Source organism: Triturus cristatus, chromosome 4_1, assembly GCF_964204655.1.
Source record: "Triturus cristatus chromosome 4_1, aTriCri1.1, whole genome shotgun sequence".
Classification (NCBI taxonomy): domain Eukaryota; kingdom Metazoa; phylum Chordata; class Amphibia; order Caudata; family Salamandridae; genus Triturus; species Triturus cristatus.
In genome coordinates, this window is record NC_140585.1 from 295,131,014 (window position 1) to 295,150,628 (window position 19,615).

Here is a 19,615-nt window from a genome sequence, read left to right on the forward strand (position 1 = left end):
TGATTAGCCCTCATTCTTTTCATATGTGAATGAGAAGGAGAAATTACAGGGCCCTTCACTCTTTGAGCGAAATATGAAAAGACTGAGGGCTGTGCAACTCCCAAACGTTGGAGCCTCTGGCCTGTCGACCCTCGAACCTGCTCCTGCTCAAACCCGGCATCTCTTGTGGCCAGCAACCTCACAAACCCTGGAGGACCTGGCTACCTTTTGACTCTAAACCCCTGGGACTCCCATGAGTAGAGGCTCTACTCAAATCTACTTCTAATCCCTGGCAGCAGCCCGGAACCGCGAACCCTTCACACTCTGCACCCACCAAGCCTGGCCTGTGCCAGAGTGAACAAAGACCACAAGGACGACCCCACGGCGACTGTGACCCCGAGTCCGGCACCCAAGGACCTCCCTCGACACTCCTGAAGAAGCCTGTAGCCTCAGAACCAGGTGCCCCCCCAACCGCGATCAACAGAGGGTAAGATTTCCCGACACCAAAAGGTACCCCTGCACCCGGCGCTCCGCGGCCCCCTGTGCCCAATCCCGGGGTACCTACCTATCCTCCAACTACCCAACTTACCTCTCGAAGTGGTGGTGGCACCTGAAGAATCTTCGTCCCCGAGCTTGCAGTCTTTTTCTAAACCAGAGATTTCCCATTCAAATCAATTGAGCGCCCGAATGCTCAAAAGCACCCTGCACCCAGCCGTCCGAGTGGCCCTGGCAGTGCAACCTCTACATCTATCTACTTCCCCACTTGCCCTGGATAAGTGACCAGGAGCCCAGCTCCCACAGCCACGTGGCCTGCTAGTCAGCAGCCACCAACCAAGACCCCCCTACCTCTCATAGGATAACATTGGGCCTAACTCTCTCTGCACCCGGCCGCCCTTGTGCCGCTGAGGGTGAACCAACTGTACCTACCTGACCCTGGGAGACGCCTGAGTCTATGCCCAGAACCTTAACTCTGCCAGTCGAGTACTTACCTTTAAACCGATAACTCAATCTTCTCCATAGGGTAACATTGACTGGTTTTTCCTGAAATTTCTTCCAAGTGTGGACTTTTCAAAACTTAAAATATTCACCAAAAATCAGCCGAGTAACGAAAACGAAAATACTCACCTGCTATTAGGTGAGCTCCCAGTGCTGGATCTTGGTGCCCAGCACTGACTCTGAAAAATACTTACAACTGTACTTACCAGTAACCCAATTCTCTCCCATAGGAAATCATTGACTGTTTTTCTGTGAAATTTCTTCTAAGTGTCAATTTCTGCAAACTTTAAATATTCTTTAAAAATCGTATAATTTCTGAAAACGTAATTACTTACCTGTTTTGGATAAAGGTCCCAGTACTGAGTCTAGGCACCCAGTACTGGATTACAAAAGTAACGAGAACATACTATACCTGCAACTTGAATTTTCTGCCATAGGGAATCTTAGACTGTTTTCTATGAAATATTTTCTGTCAACTTTTAAAATAGCAAAATATTGTCTAAAAATCATCACAGTAATTAAGTCGACTTTTATCACTTGATTCCAAGTACTGACCCAGGACTGAATCTAGGATCCAGTCCTGGAAATCCAAAAGTAATCCTAAAAGTAATCTGTTGCAAATAACTTGAAACTTCCATTGAGCTCAATGCATTATTGTGTTTAAAATGTTGTTGCCTATTGCAACCACTTGTAACTTTCTACAAAAGTCAATTGCATATTGCAAAAGTATTTATATAAAGCATCTCATTCTGAGAAAGTATATTTTAATACCTATTGTTGGTTCTAAAATAAAACAAGCATATATTTTTTGTAGATAAACCATTGGCCTAGAGTTCAGTTATTGAGTATGTGAGACCATTTGCTGACTGAGTGTGTGCAACAAATGCTTTACACTGTCCTCTGATACTGCCTTACTGCTCGACCAAGCTACCACTTTAGAGAGTAAGGTTATATCTAACTTTAGCCTCTGCCAAACCTCTGGGGACTGTGGACTCTGTACACCCTGTACCTATTTGGGAACAGTATATACAGAGCCACTTTCTCACACTGCAGTTCTCCAATATAGGTCTGTCAAGATCATTACTCAATCTACCTTGATTTGGCACAGTATAAAATAAGTAAAGAAGTCTCCTATGAAAAGATATGCAAATCTGTTCGAATCACTTTCCCTAGTCAGAGGACCCACTAGCTGGAAGGGGCAGGGAGGACCAAAATAGCTCATCGGTATAGAACACTGCATGAGCAGCTGATTTTGAGGTGGTAGAAGATAGAGTAATCCAACTGGACCACAATAAACGGTTTCCTAATGTGCAATAGCCCCTGACCACCTCTGACGCAAAAGTGTAATCTCATACCTTTGCAGAATCAGGCATGCTTTCACCTGTTCAAGCTGAACTGACATTGGTCTTCTTGGCCAGCAGGAGTTCCTCTCTTGCAGCTGTTGAGGCTAGAGAACAGAATGACGTGTATTCATTCTTTATGGTAACTCTTCTAGCCCTCCCACTCCATACTACTTTAAAACTTCCGATGTTGCAGACGAGTTCCATCATTGTGACCCATGCTATTTTTCTCAATATTGGCTGGCTCGGCATAACAAGGGATGCCTACAGGACAGCCTAAATTGTGCCGGCAAGCTTCTACAGGGAGTCACTGGCAGATAAAGAGAAACTCAGCCCTAACCTGGCTCTTCTCTCTCACTCTCACTCTCCTTTCCCTTCTGTCCCTCTACCTGTCTCTCACTCTCTAAATACTAGTATTTATGTTGTATTCACTTCCCCGTCACAATCTTTCCGACCCTACTTCCTCTCTCCCTTCAATCAGTTCAACCCTCTTTTTTACTTTAGGAAACTCCACATCTTTTTTAAAGGCCCTTCCCATATTCACACTGCTTCTTGATAAGACATTTTTTTCCTTTCTTTGAAGGATAGTGAAATTGATTTTCTTGAAACATGGTTGGTAAACCATCAATTCATTCCACCTTACTTTATCATTATCCTTACTTATGGAATGCATTTCATCATTAGGACAGCTGCAGTGTTTGCCGGGCAAGGTGGCGTGTGCCTGTTGTCCTAGTTACTTGGGAGGCAGAGGCTTGTGGATTGCTTGAGCTCAGGGGTTCTGGTCTGCACTCAGCTGTGTTGATCAGGTGTCCATGCTGCATTGGGCATCAATATGGTGTTCTAGAGGGAGCTCTAGAATTTCAGGTTGTGTAACAAGAGGTGCACTGACCCAGGCTGGAAACAGAGCAGGCCAAAGCTTCCATGCCCATTGGTAGCAGGACAGCACCTGTGAGCAGTACGTGTAAAACAGCCTGAGCAAAATAGTGAGACCTAGCCTCTCTTTTTTGACTCAAATGTGAAAGTTTTGATTTTTACAAGGTGTAATAAATTATTTTCCCAAAACCAAATCTTTGTTTTCCTTTTGATATTTTTCCAGGAAATATGATGAACATTTGAACTGGGCCACGCATTTCAGCATAGCAGACAATTCTCCAGAATTGAGACATATTGCAACAACAAGCTAGCAGGCGGAGAGGACTGAAAACTCAGTGCAACCTAGAATAAATGGCTGTGTGATTTTCAGCAAGGATGACTCAAATGCATTCTTCCTTTTAGAGCACCTGTAGGATTAAACTGATCTGTCAAGTACAAAAGCATCCTTCATAGAGCAACTTAGAAATGCGCTTGCTGGCCCTTCTGCTGCATTTCTACGTCCAGCTCTAATTCATTTTTTGATTAGCCCTCATTCTTTTCATATGTGAATGAGAAGGAGAAATTACAGGGCCCTTCACTCTTTGAGCGAAATATGAAAAGACTGAGGGCTGTGCAACTCCCAAACGTTGGAGCCTCTGGCCTGTAGACCCTCGAACCTGCTCCTGCTCCAACCCGGCATCTCTTGTGGCCAGCAACCTCACAAACCCTGGAGGACCTGGCTACCTTTTGACTCTAAACCCCTGGGACTCCCATGAGTAGAGGCTCTACTCAAATCTACTTCTAATCCCTGGCAGCAGCCCGGAACCGCGAACCCTTCACACTCTGCACCCACCAAGCCTGGCCTGTGCCAGAGTGAACAAAGACCACAAGGACGACCCCACGGCGACTGTGACCCCGAGTCCGGCACCCAAGGACCTCCCTCGACACTCCTGAAGAAGCCTGCAGCCTCAGAACCAGGTGCCCCCCCAACCGCGATCAACAGAGGGTAAGATTTCCCGACACCAAAAGGTACCCCTGCACCCGGCGCTCCGCGGCCCCCTGTGCCCAATCCCGGGGTACCTACCTATCCTCCAACTACCCAACTTACCTCTCGAAGTGGTGGTGGCACCTGAAGAATCTTCGTCCCCGAGCTTGCAGTCTTTTTCTAAACCAGAGATTTCCCATTCAAATCAATTGAGCGCCCGAATGCTCAAAAGCACCCTGCACCCAGCCGTCCGAGTGGCCCTGGCAGTGCAACCTCTACATCTATCTACTTCCCCACTTGCCCTGGATAAGTGACCAGGAGCCCAGCTCCCACAGCCACGTGGCCTGCTAGTCAGCAGCCACCAACCAAGGCCCCCCTACCTCTCATAGGATAACATTGGGCCTAACTCTCTCTGCACCCGGCTGCCCTTGTGCCGCTGAGGGTGAACCAACTGTACCTACCTGACCCTGGGAGACGCCTGAGTCTATGCCCAGAACCTTAACTCTGCCATTCGAGTACTTACCTTTAAACCGATAACTCAATCTTCTCCATAGGGTAACATTGACTGGTTTTTCCTGAAATTTCTTCCAAGTGTGGACTTTTCAAAACTTAAAATATTCACCAAAAATCAGCCGAGTAACGAAAACGAAAATACTCACCTGCTATTAGGTGAGCTCCCAGTGCTGGATCTTGGTGCCCAACACTGACTCTGAAAAATACTTACAACTGTACTTACCAGTAACCCAATTTTCTCCCATAGGAAATCATTGACTGTTTTTCTGTGAAATTTCTTCTAAGTGTCAATTTCTGCAAACTTTAAATATTCTTTAAAAATCGTATAATTTCTGAAAACGTAATTACTTACCTGTTTTGGATAAAGGTCCCAGTACTGAGTCTAGGCACCCAGTACTGGATTACAAAAGTAACGAGAACATACTATACCTGCAACTTGAATTTTCTGCCATAGGGAATCTTAGACTGTTTTCTATTAAATATTTTCTGTCAACTTTTAAAATAGCAAAATATTGTCTAAAAATCATCACAGTAATTAAGTCGACTTTTATCACTTGATTCCAAGTACTGACCCAGGACTGAATCTAGGATCCAGTCCTGGAAATCCAAAAGTAATCCTAAAAGTAATCTGTTGCAAATAACTTGAAACTTCCATTGAGCTCAATGCATTATTGTGTTTAAAATGTTGTTGCCTATTGCAACCACTTGTAACTTTCTACAAAAGTCAATTGCATATTGCAAAAGTATTTATATAAAGCATCTCATTCTGAGAAAGTATATTTTAATACCTATTGTTGGTTCTAAAATAAAACAAGCATATATTTTTTGTAGATAAACCATAGGCCTAGAGTTCAGTTATTGAGTGTGTGAGACCATTTGCTGACTGAGTGTGTGCAACAAATGCTTTACACTGTCCTCTGATACTGCCTTACTGCTCGACCAAGCTACCACTTTAGAGAGTAAGGTTATATCTAACTTTAGCCTCTGGCAAACCTCTGGGGACTGTGGACTCTGTACACCCTGTACCTATTTGGGAACAGTATATACAGAGCCACTTTCTCACACTGCAGTTCTCCAATATAGGTCTGTCAAGATCATTACTCAATCTACCTTGATTTGGCACAGTATAAAATAAGTCAAGAAGTCTCCTATGAAAAGATATGCAAATCTGTTCGAATCACTTTCCCTAGTCAGGGGACCCACTAGCTGGAAGGGGCAGGGAGGACCAAAATAGCTCATCGGTATAGAACACTGCATGAGCAGCTGATTTTGAGGTGGTAGAAGATAGAGTAATCCAACTGGACCTCAATAAACGGTTTCCTAATGTGCAATAGCCCCTGACCACCTCTGACGCAAAAGTGTAATCTCATACCTTTGCAGAATCAGGCATGCTTTCACCTGTTCAAGCTGAACTGACATTGGTCTTCTTGGCCAGCAGGAGTTCCTCTCTTGCAGCTGTTGAGGCTAGAGAACAGAATGACGTGTATTCATTCTTTATGGTAACTCTTCTAGCCCTCCCACTCCATACTACTTTAAAACTTCCGATGTTGCAGACGAGTTCTATCATTGTGACCCATGCTATTTTTCTCAATATTGGCTGGCTCGGCATAACAAGGGATGCCTACAGGACAGCCTAAATTGTGCCGGCAAGCTTCTACAGGGAGTCACTGGCAGATAAAGAGAAACTCAGCCCTAACCTGGCTCTTCTCTCTCACTCTCACTCTCCTTTCCCTTCTGTCCCTCTACCTGTCTCTCACTCTCTAAATACTAGTATTTATGTTGTATTCACTTCCCCGTCACAATCTTTCCGACCCTACTTCCTCTCTCCCTTCAATCAGTTCAACCCTCTTTTTTACTTTAGGAAACTCCACATCTTTTTTAAAGGCCCTTCCCATATTCACACTGCTTCTTGATAAGACATTTTTTTCCTTTCTTTGAAGGATAGTGAAATTGATTTTCTTGAAACATGGTTGGTAAACCATCAATTCATTCCACCTTACTTTATCATTATCCTTACTTATGGAATGCATTTCATCATTAGGACAGCTGCAGTGTTTGCCGGGCAAGGTGGCGTGTGCCTGTTGTCCTAGTTACTTGGGAGGCAGAGGCTTGTGGATTGCTTGAGCTCAGGGGTTCTGGGCTGCACTCAGCTGTGTTGATCAGGTGTCCATGCTGCATTGGGCATCAATATGGTGTTCTAGAGGGAGCTCTAGAATTTCAGGTTGTGTAACGAGAGGTGCACCGACCCAGGCTGGAAACAGAGCAGGCCAAAGCTTCCATGCCCATTGGTAGCAGGACAGCACCTGTGAGCAGTACATGTAAAACAGCCTGAGCAAAATAGTGAGACCTAGCCTCTCTTTTTTGACTCAAATGTGAAAGGTTTGATTTTTACAAGGTGTAATAAATTATTTTCCCAAAACCAAATCTTTGTTTTCCTTTTGATATTTTTCCAGGAAATATGATGAACATTTGAACTGGGCCACGCATTTCAGCATAGCAGACAATTCTCCAGAATTGAGACATATTGCAACAACAAGCTAGCAGGCGGAGAGGACTGAAAACTCAGTGCAACCTAGAATAAATGGCTGTGTGATTTTCAGCAAGGATGACTCAAATGCATTCTTCCTTTTAGAGCACCTGTAGGATTAAACTGATCTGTCAAGTACAAAAGCATCCTTCATAGAGCAACTTAGAAATGCGCTTGCTGGCCCTTCTGCTGCATTTCTACGTCCAGCTCTAATTCATTTTTTGATTAGCCCTCATTCTTTTCATATGTGAATGAGAAGGAGAAATTACAGGGCCCTTCACTCTTTGAGCGAAACATGAAAAGACTGAGGGCTGTGCAACTCCCAAACGTTGGAGCCTCTGGCCTGTCGACCCTCGAACCTGCTCCTGCTCCAACCCGGCATCTCTTGTGGCCAGCAACCTCACAAACCCTGGAGGACCTGAATACCTTTTGACTCTAAACCCCTGGGACTCCCATGAGTAGAGGCTCTACTCAAATCTACTTCTAATCCCTGGCAGCAGCCCGGAACCGCGAACCCTTCACACTCTGCACCCACCAAGCCTGGCCTGTGCCAGAGTGAACAAAGACCACAAGGACGACCCCACGGCGACTGTGACCCCGAGTCCGGCACCCAAGGACCTCCCTCGACACTCTTGAAGAAGCCTGCAGCCTCAGAACCAGGTGCCCCCCCAACCGCGATCAACAGAGGGTAAGATTTCCCGACACCAAAAGGTACCCCTGCACCCGGCGCTCCGCGGCCCCCTGTGCCCAATCCCGGGGTACCTACCTATCCTCCAACTACCCAACTTACCTCTCGCAGTGGTGGTGGCACCTGAAGAATCTTCGTCCCCGAGCTTGCAGTCTTTTTCTAAACCAGAGATTTCCCATTCAAATCAATTGAGCGCCCGAATGCTCAAAAGCACCCTGCACCCAGCCGTCCGAGTGGCCCTGGCAGTGCAACCTCTACATCTATCTACTTCCCCACTTGCCCTGGAAAAGTGACCAGGAGCCCAGCTCCCACAGCCACGTGGCCTGCTAGTCAGCAGCCACCAACCAAGGCCCCCCTACCTCTCATAGGATAACATTGGGCCTAACTCTCTCTGCACCCGGCCGCCCTTGTGCCGCTGAGGGTGAACCAATTGTACCTACCTGACCCTGGGAGACGCCTGAGTCTATGCCCCGAACCTTAACTCTGCCAGTCGAGTACTTACCTTTAAACCGATAACTCAATCTTCTCCATAGGGTAACATTGACTGGTTTTTCCTGAAATTTCTTCCAAGTGTGGACTTTTCAAAACTTAAAATATTCACCAAAAATCAGCCGAGTAACGAAAACGAAAATACTCACCTGCTATTAGGTGAGCTCCCAGTGCTGGATCTTGGTGCCCAGCACTGACTCTGAAAAATACTTACAACTGTACTTACCAGTAACCCAATTTTCTCCCATAGGAAATCATTGACTGTTTTTCTGTGAAATTTCTTCTAAGTGTCAATTTCTGCAAACTTTAAATATTCTTTAAAAATCGTATAATTTCTGAAAACGTAATTACTTACCTGTTTTGGATAAAGGTTCCAGTACTGAGTCTAGGCACCCAGTACTGGATTACAAAAGTAACGAGAACATACTATACCTGCAACTTGAATTTTCTGCCATAGGGAATCTTAGACTGTTTTCTATTAAATATTTTCTGTCAACTTTTAAAATAGCAAAATATTGTCTAAAAATCATCACAGTAATTAAGTCGACTTTTATCACTTGATTCCAAGTACTGACCCAGGACTGAATCTAGGATCCAGTCCTGGAAATCCAATAGTAATCCTAAAAGTAATCTGTTGCAAATAACTTGAAACTTCCATTGAGCTCAATGCATTATTGTGTTTAAAATGTTGTTGCCTATTGCAACCACTTGTAACTTTCTACAAAAGTCAATTGCATATTGCAAAAGTATTTATATAAAGCATCTCATTCTGAGAAAGTATATTTTAATACCTATTGTTGGTTCTAAAATAAAACAAGCATATATTTTTTGTAGATAAACCATAGGCCTAGAGTTCAGTTATTGAGTGTGTGAGACCATTTGCTGACTGAGTGTGTGCAACAAATGCTTTACACTGTCCTCTGATACTGCCTTACTGCTCGACCAAGCTACCACTTTAGAGAGTAAGGTTATATCTAACTTTAGCCTCTGCCAAACCTCTGGGGACTGTGGACTCTGTACACCCTGTACCTATTTGGGAACAGTATATACAGAGCCACTTTCTCACACTGCAGTTCTCCAATATAGGTCTGTCAAGATCATTACTCAATCTACCTTGATTTGGCACAGTATAAAATAAGTCAAGAAGTCTCCTATGAAAAGATATGCAAATCTGTTCGAATCACTTTCCCTAGTCAGGGGACCCACTAGCTGGAAGGGGCAGGGAGGACCAAAATAGCTCATCGGTATAGAACACTGCATGAGCAGCTGATTTTGAGGTGGTAGAAGATAGAGTAATCCAACTGGACCTCAATAAACGGTTTCCTAATGTGCAATAGCCCCTGACCACCTCTGACGCAAAAGTGTAATCTCATACCTTTGCAGAATCAGGCATGCTTTCACCTGTTCAAGCTGAACTGACATTGGTCTTCTTGGCCAGCAGGAGTTCCTCTCTTGCAGCTGTTGAGGCTAGAGAACAGAATGACGTGTATTCATTCTTTATGGTAACTCTTCTAGCCCTCCCACTCCATACTACTTTAAAACTTCCGATGTTGCAGACGAGTTCCATCATTGTGACCCATGCTATTTTTCTCAATATTGGCTGGCTCGGCATAACAAGGGATGCCTACAGGACAGCCTAAATTGTGCCGGCAAGCTTCTACAGGGAGTCACTGGCAGATAAAGAGAAACTCAGCCCTAACCTGGCTCTTCTCTCTCACTCTCACTCTCCTTTCCCTTCTGTCCCTCTACCTGCCTCTCACTCTCTAAATACTAGTATTTATGTTGTATTCACTTCCCCGTCACAATCTTTCCGACCCTACTTCCTCTCTCCCTTCAATCAGTTCAACCCTCTTTTTTACTTTAGGAAACTCCACATCTTTTTTAAAGGCCCTTCCCATATTCACACTGCTTCTTGATAAGACATTTTTTTCCTTTCTTTGAAGGATAGTGAAATTGATTTTCTTGAAACATGGTTGGTAAACCATCAATTCATTCCACCTTACTTTATCATTATCCTTACTTATGGAATGCATTTCATCATTAGGACAGCTGCAGTGTTTGCCGGGCAAGGTGGCGTGTGCCTATTGTCCTAGTTACTTGGGAGGCAGAGGCTTGTGGATTGCTTGAGCTCAGGGGTTCTGGGCTGCCCTCAGCTGTGTTAATCAGGTGTCCATGCTGCATTGGGCATCAATATGGTGTTCTAGAGGGAGCTCTAGAATTTCAGGTTGTGTAACGAGAGGTGCACCGACCCAGGCTGGAAACAGAGCAGGCCAAATGCTTCCATGCCCATTGGTAGCAGGACAGCACCTGTGAGCAGTACGTGTAAAACAGCCTGAGCAAAATAGTGAGACCTAGCCTCTCTTTTTTGACTCAAATGTGAAAGTTTTGATTTTTACAAGGTGTAATAAATTATTTTCCCAAAACCAAATCTTTGTTTTCCTTTTGATATTTTTCCAGGAAATATGATGAACATTTGAACTGGGCCACGCATTTCAGCATAGCAGACAATTCTCCAGAATTGAGACATATTGCAACAACAAGCTAGCAGGCGGAGAGGACTGAAAACTCAGTGCAACCTAGAATAAATGGCTGTGTGATTTTCAGCAAGGATGACTCAAATGCATTCTTCCTTTTAGAGCACCTGTAGGATTAAACTGATCTGTCAAGTACAAAAGCATCCTTCATAGAGCAACTTAGAAATGCGCTTGCTGGCCCTTCTGCTGCATTTCTACGTCCAGCTCTAATTCATTTTTTGATTAGCCCTCATTCTTTTCATATGTGAATGAGAAGGAGAAATTACAGGGCCCTTCACTCTTTGAGCGAAATATGAAAAGACTGAGGGCTGTGCAACTCCCAAACGTTGGAGCCTCTGGCCTGTCGACCCTCGAACCTGCTCCTGCTCAAACCCGGCATCTCTTGTGGCCAGCAACCTCACAAACCCTGGAGGACCTGGCTACCTTTTGACTCTAAACCCCTGGGACTCCCATGAGTAGAGGCTCTGCTCAAATCTACTTCTAATCCCTGGCAGCAGCCCGGAACCGCGAACCCTTCACACTCTGCACCCACCAAGCCTGGCCTGTGCCAGAGTGAACAAAGACCACAAGGACGACCCCACGGCGACTGTGACCCCGAGTCCGGCACCCAAGGACCTCCCTCGATACTCCTGAAGAAGCCTGCAGCCTCAAAACCAGGTGCCCCCCCAACCGCGATCAACAGAGGGTAAGATTTCCCGACACCAAAAGGTACCCCTGCACCCGGCGCTCCGCGGCCCCCTGTGCCCAATCCCGGGGTACCTACCTATCCTCCAACTACCCAACTTACCTCTCGAAGTGGTGGTGGCACCTGAAGAATCTTCGTCCCCGAGCTTGCAGTCTTTTTCTAAACCAGAGATTTCCCATTCAAATCAATTGAGCGCCCGAATGCTCAAAAGCACCCTGCACCCAGCCGTCCGAGTGGCCCTGGCAGTGCAACCTCTACATCTATCTACTTCCCCACTTGCCCTGGATAAGTGACCAGGAGCCCAGCTCCCACAGCCATGTGGCCTGCTAGTCAGCAGCCACCAACCAAGACCCCCCTACCTCTCATAGGATAACATTGGGCCTAACTCTCTCTGCACCCGGCCGCCCTTGTGCCGCTGAGGGTGAACCAACTGTACCTACCTGACCCTGGGAGACGCCTGAGTCTATGCCCAGAACCTTAACTCTGCCAGTCGAGTACTTACCTTTAAACCGATAACTCAATCTTCTCCATAGGGTAACATTGACTGGTTTTTCCTGAAATTTCTTCCAAGTGTGGACTTTTCAAAACTTAAAATATTCACCAAAAATCAGCCGAGTAACGAAAACGAAAATACTCACCTGCTATTAGGTGAGCTCCCAGTGCTGGATCTTGGTGCCCAGCACTGACTCTGAAAAATACTTACAACTGTACTTACCAGTAACCCAATTCTCTCCCATAGGAAATCATTGACTGTTTTTCTGTGAAATTTCTTCTAAGTGTCAATTTCTGCAAACTTTAAATATTCTTTAAAAATCGTATAATTTCTGAAAACGTAATTACTTACCTGTTTTGGATAAAGGTCCCAGTACTGAGTCTAGGCACCCAGTACTGGATTACAAAAGTAACGAGAACATACTATACCTGCAACTTGAATTTTCTGCCATAGGGAATCTTAGACTGTTTTCTATGAAATATTTTCTGTCAATTTTTAAAATAGCAAAATATTGTCTTAAAATCATCACAGTAATTAAGTCGACTTTTATCACTTGATTCCAAGTACTGACCCAGGACTGAATCTAGGATCCAGTCCTGGAAATCCAAAAGTAATCCTAAAAGTAATCTGTTGCAAATAACTTGAAACTTCCATTGAGCTCAATGCATTATTGTGTTTAAAATGTTGTTGCCTATTGCAACCACTTGTAACTTTCTACAAAAGTCAATTGCATATTGCAAAAGTATTTATATAAAGCATCTCATTCTGAGAAAGTATATTTTAATACCTATTGTTGGTTCTAAAATAAAACAAGCATATATTTTTTGTAGATAAACCATTGGCCTAGAGTTCAGTTATTGAGTGTGTGAGACCATTTGCTGACTGAGTGTGTGCAAGAAATGCTTTACACTGTCCTCTGATACTGCCTTACTGCTCGACCAAGCTACCACTTTAGAGAGTAAGGTTATATCTAACTTTAGCCTCTGCCAAACCTCTGGGGACTGTGGACTCTGTACACCCTGTACCTATTTGGGAACAGTATATACAGAGCCACTTTCTCACACTGCAGTTCTCCAATATAGGTCTGTCAAGATCATTACTCAATCTACCTTGATTTGGCACAGTATAAAATAAGTAAAGAAGTCTCCTATGAAAAGATATGCAAATCTGTTCGAATCACTTTCCCTAGTCAGAGGACCCACTAGCTGGAAGGGGCAGGGAGGACCAAAATAGCTCATCGGTATAGAACACTGCATGAGCAGCTGATTTTGAGGTGGTAGAAGATAGAGTAATCCAACTGGACCACAATAAACGGTTTCCTAATGTGCAATAGCCCCTGACCACCTCTGACGCAAAAGTGTAATCTCATACCTTTGCAGAATCAGGCATGCTTTCACCTGTTCAAGCTGAACTGACATTGGTCTTCTTGGCCAGCAGGAGTTCCTCTCTTGCAGCTGTTGAGGCTAGAGAACAGAATGACGTGTATTCATTCTTTATGGTAACTCTTCTAGCCCTCCCACTCCATACTACTTTAAAACTTCCGATGTTGCAGACGAGTTCCATCATTGTGACCCATGCTATTTTTCTCAATATTGGCTGGCTCGGCATAACAAGGGATGCCTACAGGACAGCCTAAATTGTGCCGGCAAGCTTCTACAGGGAGTCACTGGCAGATAAAGAGAAACTCAGCCCTAACCTGGCTCTTCTCTCTCACTCTCACTCTCCTTTCCCTTCTGTCCCTCTACCTGTCTCTCACTCTCTAAATACTAGTATTTATGTTGTATTCACTTCCCCGTCACAATCTTTCCGACCCTACTTCCTCTCTCCCTTCAATCAGTTCAACCCTCTTTTTTACTTTAGGAAACTCCACATCTTTTTTAAAGGCCCTTCCCATATTCACACTGCTTCTTGATAAGACATTTTTTTCCTTTCTTTGAAGGATAGTGAAATTGATTTTCTTGAAACATGGTTGGTAAACCATCAATTCATTCCACCTTACTTTATCATTATCCTTACTTATGGAATGCATTTCATCATTAGGACAGCTGCAGTGTTTGCCGGGCAAGGTGGTGTGTGCCTGTTGTCCTAGTTACTTGGGAGGCAGAGGCTTGTGGATTGCTTGAGCTCAGGGGTTCTGGGCTGCACTCAGCTGTGTTAATCAGGTGTCCATGCTGCATTGGGCATCAATATGGTGTTCTAGAGGGAGCTCTAGAATTTCAGGTTGTGTAACGAGAGGTGCACCGACCCAGGCTGGAAACAGAGCAGGTCAAAGCTTCCATGCCCATTGGTAGCAGGACAGCACCTGTGAGCAGTACGTATAAAACAGCCTGAGCAAAATAGTGAGACCTAGCCTCTCTTTTTTGACTCAAATGTGAAAGTTTTGATTTTTACAAGGTGTAATAAATTATTTTCCCAAAACCAAATCTTTGTTTTCCTTTTGATATTTTTCCAGGAAATATGATGAACATTTGAACTGGGCCACGCATTTCAGCATAGCAGACAATTCTCCAGAATTGAGACATATTGCAACAACAAGCTAGCAGGCGGAGAGGACTGAAAACTCAGTGCAACCTAGAATAAATGGCTGTGTGATTTTCAGCAAGGATGACTCAAATGCATTCTTCCTTTTAGAGCACCTGTAGGATTAAACTGATCTGTCAAGTACAAAAGCATCCTTCATAGAGCAACTTAGAAATGCGCTTGCTGGCCCTTCTGCTGCATTTCTACGTCCAGCTCTAATTCATTTTTTGATTAGCCCTCATTCTTTTCATATGTGAATGAGAAGGAGAAATTACAGGGCCCTTCACTCTTTGAGCGAAATATGAAAAGACTGAGGGCTGTGCAACTCCCAAACGTTGGAGCCTCTGGCCTGTCGACCCTCGAACCTGCTCCTGCTCCAACCCGGCATCTCTTGTGGCCAGCAACCTCACAAACCCTGGAGGACCTGGCTACCTTTTGACTCTAAACCCCTGGGACTCCCATGAGTAGAGGCTCTACTCAAATCTACTTCTAATCCCTGGCAGCAGCCCGGAACCGTGAACCCTTCACACTCTGCACCCACCAAGCCTGGCCTGTGCCAGAGTGAACAAAGACCACAAGGACGACCCCACGGCGACTGTGACCCCGAGTCCGGCACCCAAGGACCTCCCTCGACACTCCTGAAGAAGCCTGCAGCCTCAGAACCAGGTGCCCCCCCAACCGCGATCAACAGAGGGTAAGATTTCCCGACACCAAAAGGTACCCCTGCACCCGGCGCTCCGCGGCCCCCTGTGCCCAATCCCGGGGTACCTACCTATCCTCCAACTACCCAACTTACCTCTCGAAGTGGTGGTGGCACCTGAAGAATCTTCGTCCCCGAGCTTGCAGTCTTTTTCTAAACCAGAGATTTCACATTCAAATCAATTGAGCGCCCGAATGCTCAAAAGCACCCTGCACCCAGCCGTCCGAGTGGCCCTGGCAGTGCAACCTCTACATCTATCTACTTCCCCACTTGCCCTGGATAAGTGACCAGGAGCCCAGCTCCCACAGCCACGTGGCCTGCTAGTCAGCAGCCACCAACCAAGACCCCCCTACCTCTCATAGGATAACATTGGGCCTAACTCTCTCTGCACCCGGCCGCCCTTGTGCCGCTGAGGGTGAACCAACTGTACCTACGTGACCCTGGGAGACGCCTGAGTCTATGCCCAGAACCTTAACTCTGCCAGTCGAGTACTTACCTTTAAACCGATAACTCAATCTTCTCCATAGGGTAACATTGACTGGTTTTCCTGAAATTTCTTCCAAGTGTGGACTTTTCAAAACTTAAAATATTCACCAAAAACCAGCCGAGTAACGAAAACGAAAATACTCACCTGCTATTAGGTGAGCTCCCAGTGCTGGATCTTGGTGCCCAGCACTGACTCTGAAAAATACTTACAACTGTACTTACCAGTAACCCAATTTTCTCCCATAGGAAATCATTGACTGTTTTTCTGTGAAATTTCTTCTAAGTGTCAATTTCTGCAAACTTTAAATATTCTTTAAAAATCGTATAATTTCTGAAAACGTAATTACTTACCTGTTTTGGATAAAGGTCCCAGTACTGAGTCTAGGCACCCAGTACTGGATTACAAAAGTAACGAGAACATACTATACCTGCAACTTGAATTTTCTGCCATAGGGAATCTTAGACTGTTTTCTATTAAATATTTTCTGTCAACTTTTAAAATCGCAAAATATTGTCTAAAAATCATCACAGTAATTAAGTCGACTTTTATCACTTGATTCCAAGTACTGACCCAGGACTGAATCTAGGATCCAGTCCTGGAAATCCAAAAGTAATCCTAAAAGTAATCTGTTGCAAATAACTTGAAACTTCCATTGAGCTCAATGCATTATTGTGTTTAAAATGTTGTTGCCTATTGCAACCACTTGTAACTTTCTACAAAACTCAATTGCATGTTGCAAAAGTATTTATATAAAGCATCTCATTCTGAGAAAGTATATTTTAATACCTATTGTTGGTTCTAAAATAAAACAAGCATATATTTTTTTGTAGATAAACCATTGGCCTAGAGTTCAGTTATTGAGTGTGTGAGACCATTTGCTGACTGAGTGTGTGCAACAAATGCTTTACACTGTCCTCTGATACTGCCTTACTGCTCGACCAAGCTACCACTTTAGAGAGTAAGGTTATATCTAACTTTAGCCTCTGCCAAACCTCTGGGGACTGTGGACTCTGTACACCCTGTACCTATTTGGGAACAGTATATACAGAGCCACTTTCTCACACTGCAGTTCTCCAATATAGGTCTGTCAAGATCATTACTCAATCTACCTTGATTTGGCACAGTATAAAATAAGTCAAGAAGTCTCCTATGAAAAGATATGCACATCTGTTCGAATCACTTTCCCTAGTCAGGGGACCCACTAGCTGGAAGGGGCAGGGAGGACCAAAATAGCTCATCGGTATAGAACATTGCATGAGCAGCTGATTTTGAGGTGGTAGAAGATAGAGTAATCCAACTGGACCTCAATAAACGGTTTCCTAATGTGCAATAGCCCCTGACCACCTCTGACGCAAAAGTGTAATCTCATACCTTTACAGAATCAGGCATGCTTTCACCTGTTCAAGCTGAACTGATATTGGTCTTCTTGGCCAGCAGGAGTTCCTCTCTTGCAGCTGTTGAGGCTAGAGAACAGAATGACGTGTATTCATTCTTTATGGTAACTCTTCTAGCCCTCCCACTCCATACTACTTTAAAACTTCCGATGTTGCAGACGAGTTCCATCATTGTGACCCATGCTATTTTTCTCAATATTGGCTGGCTCGGCATAACAAGGGATGCCTACAGGACAGCCTAAATTGTGCCGGCAAGCTTCTACAGGGAGTCACTGGCAGATAAAGAGAAACTCAGCCCTAACCTGGCTCTTCTCTCTCACTCTCACTCTCCTTTCCCTCCTGTCCCTCTACCTGTCTCTCACTCTCTAAATACTAGTATTTATGTTGTATTCACTTACCCGTCACAATCTTTCCGACCCTACTTCCTCTCTCCCTTCAATCAGTTCAACCCTCTTTTTTTCTTTAGGAAACTCCACATCTTTTTTAAAGGCCCTTCCCATATTCACACTGCTTCTTGATAAGACATTTTTTTCCTTTCTTTGAAGGATAGTGAAATTGATTTTCTTGAAACATGGTTGGTAAACCATCAATTCATTCCACCTTACTTTATCATTATCCTTACTTATGGAATGCATTTCATCATTAGGACAGCTGCAGTGTTTGCCGGGCAAGGTGGCGTGTGCCTGTTGTCCTAGTTACTTGGGAGGCAGAGGCTTGTGGATTGCTTGAGCTCAGGGGTTCTGGGCTGCACTCAGCTGTGTTGATCAGGTGTCCATGCTGCATTGGGCATCAATATGGTGTTCTAGAGGGAGCTCTAGAATTTCAGGTTGTGTAACGAGAGGTGCACCAACCCAGGCTGGAAACAGAGCAGGCCAAAGCTTCCATGCCCATTGGTAGCAGGACAGCACCTGTGAGCAGTACATGTAAAACAGCCTGAGCAAAATAGTGAGACCTAGCCTCTCTTTTTTGACTCAAATGTGAAAGTTTTGATTTTTACAAGGTGTAATAAATTATTTTCCCAAAACCAAATCTTTGTTTTCCTTTTGATATTTTTCCAGGAAATATGATGAACATTTGAACTGGGCCACGCATTTCAGCATAGCAGACAATTCTCCAGAATTGAGACATATTGCAACAACAAGCTAGCAGGCGGAGAGGACTGAAAACTCAGTGCAACCTAGAATAAATGGCTGTGTGATTTTCAGCAAGGATGACTCAAATGCATTCTTCCTTTTAGAGCACCTGTAGGATTAAACTGATCTGTCAAGTACAAAAGCATCCTTCATAGAGCAACTTAGAAATGCGCTTGCTGGCCCTTCTGCTGCATTTCTACGTCCAGCTCTAATTCATTTTTTGATTAGCCCTCATTCTTTTCATATGTGAATGAGAAGAAGAAATTACAGGGCCCTTCACTCTTTGAGCGAAACATGAAAAGACTGAGGGCTGTGCAACTCCCAAACGTTGGAGCCTCTGGCCTGTCGACCCTCGAACCTGCTCCTGCTCCAACCCGGCATCTCTTGTGGCCAGCAACCTCACAAACCCTGGAGGACCTGGCTACCTTTTGACTCTAAACCCCTGGGACTCCCATGAGTAGAGGCTCTACTCAAATCTACTTCTAATCCCTGGCAGCAGCCCGGAACCGCGAACCCTTCACACTCTGCACCCACCAAGCCTGGCCTGTGCCAGAGTGAACAAAGACCACAAGGACGACCCCACGGCGACTGTGACCCCGAGTCCGGCACCCAAGGACCTCCCTCGACACTCCTGAAGAAGCCTGCAGCCTCAGAACCAGGTGCCCCCTCAACCGCGATCAACAGAGGGTAAGATTTCCCGACACCAAAAGGTACCCCTGCACCCGGCGCTCCGCGGCCCCCTGTGCCCAATCCCGGGGTACCTACCTATCCTCCAACTACCCAACTTACCTCTCGAAGTGGTGGTGGCACCTGAAGAATCTTCGTCCCCGAGCTTGCAGTCTTTTTCTAAACCAGAGATTTCCCATTCAAATCAATTGAGCGCCCGAATGCTCAAAAGCATCCTGCACCCAGCCGTCCGAGTGGCCCTGGCAGTGCAACCTCTACATCTATCTACTTCCCCACTTGCCCTGGAAAAGTGACCAGGAGCCCAGCTCCCACAGCCACGTGGCCTGCTAGTCAGCAGCCACCAACCAAGGCCCCCCTACCTCTCATAGGATAACATTGGGCCTAACTCTCTCTGCACCCGGCCGCCCTTGTGCCGCTGAGGGTGAACCAACTGTACCTACCTGACCCTGGGAGATGCCTGAGTCTATGCCCAGAACCTTAACTCTGCCAGTCGAGTACTTACCTTTAAACCGATAACTCAATCTTCTCCATAGGGTAACATTGACTGGTTTTTCCTGAAATTTCTTCCAAGTGTGGACTTTTCAAAACTTAAAATATTCACCAAAAATCAGCC

The 19,615-nt window shown here is 45.1% G+C and overlaps 5 non-coding genes across 5 annotated transcripts; all 5 read left to right on the plus strand.

Moving 5' to 3' along the window:
* Positions 1-3,015: 3,015 nt before the first annotated feature.
* LOC146854680 (signal recognition particle RNA) lies at positions 3,016-3,315 on the plus strand. Its single transcript, XR_014959046.1, has one exon.
* Positions 3,316-6,722: 3,407 nt separating this feature from the next.
* LOC146854681 (signal recognition particle RNA) lies at positions 6,723-7,022 on the plus strand. Its single transcript, XR_014959232.1, has one exon.
* A 3,407-nt stretch (positions 7,023-10,429) lies between these two features.
* Positions 10,430-10,730, plus strand: LOC146854682 (signal recognition particle RNA). The gene has a single exon (XR_014981739.1).
* A 3,407-nt stretch (positions 10,731-14,137) lies between these two features.
* On the plus strand, positions 14,138-14,437 carry LOC146854683 (signal recognition particle RNA). The gene has a single exon (XR_014959251.1).
* Positions 14,438-17,844: 3,407 nt separating this feature from the next.
* Positions 17,845-18,144, plus strand: LOC146854684 (signal recognition particle RNA). Its single transcript, XR_014981597.1, has one exon.
* Positions 18,145-19,615: the final 1,471 nt, after the last annotated feature.